Below are 5,576 nucleotides of genomic sequence, written 5' to 3' on the forward strand. Positions count from 1 at the left end.
AGTGAACATATGGCTTTTTTAATGGCGAGATATCCATTACTTGAAAATGATGAAGAATGGCTAAAGAATAAACAAAATGAAACGTTCCCTAGTTGGTTTCGAAAGAAGGTACTTTTAATATTTTCTGTAAAATATAAAGATATCAAGTTCATGTACAATTGTTTGAGCATTTTTAATTTTTGGACAGATTTCATCAGACTTGCTCGATGTGACGAGTACGGTAACTAAGGAGCTAATATGGCTTGCAGAAGGGCCCAACAAGTATGTCCCTACATTCAGTGGCTACAAAATCAAGGGTTTTACCTACAACACAAAGGATCGTGATGAGACGCGGCAAGTTCAGTGTAGCGGTATTTGTGTGGATGCTGACATAATGCTTGTGCAGGGTAAGGATAAGAACATTGAGTATATTTCACATACATTTTATGGAGTTAATCACAAGTATTTGGGAGTTGGACTATAACCACTTTCGCGTCCCTATCTTTCAGTGTAATTGGGTTAATATGAATAAAGGGGTTAAGGTAGATGATTTAGGATATACAGTTGTTAATTTACAAAAATTAGGTTTTATGAACGACCCCTTTGTGTTGGGAAAACATGTCAAATAAGTTTGCTACATTGATGACCCTCTTGAAAAATTCTAGTCAGTTATATTAAGACTACCTGACAAGTACGATGACCAAAGTGATGATGAAAATGAGGGATCCGTAGAATTCGAACTTGAGAATGAGCTAGATGCCACCATGTTCCTAACTGTTGATCATAAACTGGAGGAAGAAAATAATAGTTACATGCGTGACGAAGAAGAGATGATCCAGCTTTCATGATTAAATCAACTGATAACATGCTGACTATTAGCCATATTTTATCCCATCTACTTGTAGTGAAGTTTTATGCTAAGTTTGTGGTTTAATTTAGAATTGTATTGTTAAATATATCAATTTGTTTGTACATTTGAGTAAGCTTGGTTTAAAAATCTGTTTCTGCCTTAATCAATTTTTTTGTACCTATGGTTAGACAATTGGTTGGATAATTTGTTGCAAGATTTGTTTTGACAATGTTCTTGAAGGATTGGTTTGATTTTTTCCTAAGGATTGTTGTATGCTTCAGGATTTTTTTTAAGAAACTCTTAGGTAATTAGACAATGGTTTTACAAGAAAACTGTTGTCACCTATATTCTAATAGAGGTGATTCAGACAATAGGTAATACACTATTATGTGACACTCATTTACTCAACAGAGGTGATAAACAATTATCTACATATTTTGCTTCTAATAATGGTTTTTCAACACCATTGTCTAAAATACATGAACACGTGTGTTCTGAGCCACCGTTATTAAACTTGCACAACAGTCATGACAATTAGTTGTCTAAATTCAAAATGAGCACAATGGTTTATTATGACCTAAAAACAACTTATGTAAGAGAAGTCACACAATAAGCTGAACTATAACCATTGTTTCATTGGAGCACACTGTTACTATGTAGACAACACTTTGGAAAAATTTGAATCACCATTGTGTGTAGGGAAGTCGCACAATGTTTTTCAGTCAACGAATCGTTCACCGTTGTCTGATGATTTGGGACAATAGTTTTTTGATCAACCATTATGTAAGTGGTGTTGTCTGATTCAATTTCTGGTGTAGTGATAACACAACTCATTATTTCAATGAAGCCAGTTAGCAAGGGTAAGGATTTTCAGGAAATCCCAGCAACAGCTTAAGGGGAGCAATAGAAGGATCAACTAGTCAGACACTACACCATATTAAATATCAAGAGGACACTATAAGAACATATCTGCTGAGACAAAGGGTTTGATGTCAAGTCTCTAGTTCTTAAGTGATCCAGATGGTGGAGTAATGATTAGCAGAGCTACTGAGTGTGAATGATTATTTCTCTAGTTTTTTATCTGAAGAAGAAACTAAGAAAGTTACAGAAGCTCTGATAGATCAGGATTGGTTGGATGATTGCAAATCAAAATGAACTCAATCAGTCAGCAAGCAGATTGTAGGGAAGCTGGTATCCAAACCAAATGACAATATTGTAATTGGTACAAGGATAACAAGAAGTCAAAACTGGATGACAATGGCATTGTTACGAGGGAAAAGGCCAAACTGGATGCTAGGTTATTATCAGGAAGCAATATCTGACAGAAAGCACCAGTGACGAGACTTGAGGATATTACGAGATATCTGGAACATGTTGTACATTCTACCTGGAATTGGACTTTGTTAAGTGTGAACAAGTGTACTCCTGGTTGGTGAGTCAAAGGAAGTAGACAATGCACAACAGTTCATGGACTTTGCAGTTGCAGATCTATTGGACTCTGTATATCTCCTCTTCACAAGCTCACTTCAGGTTGGTATGAACTAGTATACTACTCAAGCAATCATCAAGGACATGGTATGGCACTCTAACTGAAGTTATAATTTAATGTGAACTATTAGAGTCGTCATATTAATAACTCTCTTATAACTAGGCACAGACATAATGGTATATATATGCAGTGATATCATGATAATGTTATATGTTGGTCTACCAACAAAAACTTGTGCAAGATTATTTGCTAAGTAAATGCAGAGTAGGTATGGAAGAGCGTGTTGGAAAGGTTGCAATTCTATTTGGAATTAATACAAGCATGCCAAAAGAATATTTCTTTTAGAGGCTCAAGTAAACCAAAAGAATGATGGCAATACAAGTAAGTTAAGGATCTTTTAAAGATGTAAAATTTTGGAAGATTCTGAACATGCCAAGACTATTTACCAACATAAAACACTAAAGTTTGATCAGTGTAACTCAGGTAAAAGTACAAGCTATAGAGGTATGACAAGCACACTATTTTACTTAAATGCTAATAGACAACATGTAATGTTCTCAAGATGCCAAAGTGCAAGGTTCCAAGTTGATCCTAGAGAATCCAATCTTATAGCTATTAATTCTTGGAGTAAAGTATCCTAAAGCTATTATGCTTAACATGTTTGGCTATATAGATACATATTATGCAGGTTGTAAGAAAGACAGGAGAAGCATCTCTGAAGCTGTCAACCTAAGTTACAGAAGAAGCATCTCAGGAAGCTGTCAACTTCGTGAAAGAAGATTGATTTCTTATTACGATAAGAAACAACCTCAAATCCAACACCTCTATGAACACTCTATGACAAGGAACCTTCACACCAGGTATCATTTATTTCGAGAGCATGTCTTTTAGTCAAAGATTTACTGACAGAAACATTTATTAAATCACTTGATAAAGTTAATTTTTCAAGACTGGTTTGTAAGTGTGGGATATCATTCATTGCACACTAGTTGGAAATCCCATCTGTAAGGAATTCTTAATATAATTTCACAAGTATTAAATCTTTAATATTTAAAGGACTTGTGAATTAATCAGTAATCTAGTACCTCGTACTTAGTGCTACTATCTTGATTATCATGATTACAATGTCATATACATTTGTGGTAGTTAAGTATTATAGCATTAAGTTTGAATATTATTTTAACTGATTTAAATTATGACTGTAGACAATTTCATTCTATATCAGTCTCATAATTTAAATTATATTAAAATAATATGCAGCATAGTTATTTGTATCTTGTACGAATAATTGTGATACTTTTAGTATTAGTGATATTATTTAGAATTTTTGTTCAAAGTAATCGATGCTTATTTCTAAAATCACTAATATTGAAAGTTGAAGTATTTCCTAAGTTATGTGTATAAAACTCTCAATATTTTATATGCTTAGAAAGTATTTCTAAAATTACTAATTATCCAGAAAGTGATTGCCATCTATATAAGTCATATATATCCTTTGGTGATTATTCAAGGATAATTAGAAATGTTTAAGTGATAGTATCTAACTCATAGATATTTAGTATTTATTTATTCAATATTTATTTTGGGTACTTTGGATTATGGAAATTGAAGCAATTCAATGATTTTATTTGCACCATAATTCAAACTAGTTTAAAATAAATAAGCAGCATGATTGATTATAACTAAATCTGTCAAAAATTGATATCTAGTATATTGATTGTAACTTATGTGTTATAAGTTAATCATGATATTTTGGTTTTAGAGAATTTAGCAATGCTTATATCTCAAGAATTCACTGAAATCAGAATCATGATTATAGCATGATTAATTGTATGCTAATTCTTGACTTATATCAGTCAATGATACTTAGTTAAGAGTTTAACTATGAACTAATTATGAAGTATTAGTATTTGTGACATTACTTAGAACTCCTCTAAGTAATCAATGTTTATCCTCAATCACTTATACTAATATAAAAGTGTAAAAATATCTCTTAAAGTACAACTATGGTCAATGAGGATTTTTCTATATTAGAAGTAACCATATGTTGTCCACTTAGAATAATTTTATATTTATTTGCAAATTTCTAAACACTTTGATATATATGCAATACTCAATGGATCAAAGTATATGGAACTTAGAATATCTTTCTAAGAATGCAAACAAGACAATGTTGGTTAATGTTGCTTTATTTATCGAACCAACACTGTTTGAGATATTACAGTTGTTAGGATTTAACAATTATATAGCATATGATATTGAATGCTAATATCTAGTCGATAGATAATTGGTATTTTATTCATTGATATCTTATTTTAATTTATTAAAATAAGGTGCAACATAATTATTGGTATCTAAATACTTGACAAGTATAAGACAGTGATATATTGTTAATATTTTGTTGTAGATAATTGTGAGATTTTAAGTTCTGGTGGATTTATATGAGTTGCTATATCTGACAGATTCACTATAATTTGAAATTTGCAGCATAGTCATTCTTATTAATATTATTTATCAATAAACAATATTGTTGGTAATAATTTTTTAAAGATAGATTATGGAGCTTTTGACATGAATGAGAATTGCTTAGACTTTACCCTAAGTGATCAATGCTTTTACAAAACTCATTCATATTAAAAGACAAAATCTTTCTTTCTCTTCTTAATACTTCTAGGTCATTAGTCTGTGTCTTTTCAAATCATTTATCTTTTTAGGCATAAAAACAGACTTGTGCACTCGAACAGTTTTAGGAGAAAATCAAACTTCTTTCTACATTGGTGATTTCTTATTTCATTAAAATCTTTTGAAATCACTATTGTACATCATTTCACTTAAAAGATTAAATGCATGACTTTCATTCATTATAGATCTTAAATACATTTTATCTCTACATTTCCATATGTTATGTGATACATGTTCAACCTCCAATGACCTTCTTTCATGGATAGTCATGAGGTTAAAAACCCATAGCTTCTATCCCAGACTATAAAGACAAACACAGAAACAGAACCAACCAACACTCTCTTACCCCTAAAATGAAGTATGAATGAGTGTGAGGGAGAAAGTGCCTTAGTGCACCACATAAGAAAGGTTCTGAAGTCAACCCAGCATCTCTGTCTCCTATAAAGATGAGTAGCATTTAAACCGAGGCAACTGCTAGCCCCCATACATCTTCTCAAAAAGATGTAATGGATGAAAAGGCACAAAAATAGTTACTAGATTCATCCTCTCAACAAGGTGCGTCTATTGAAATTCGTC

This window comes from Apium graveolens, chromosome 4 (genome assembly GCF_009905375.1).
Source record: "Apium graveolens cultivar Ventura chromosome 4, ASM990537v1, whole genome shotgun sequence".
Taxonomy (NCBI): Eukaryota; Viridiplantae; Streptophyta; class Magnoliopsida; order Apiales; family Apiaceae; genus Apium; species Apium graveolens.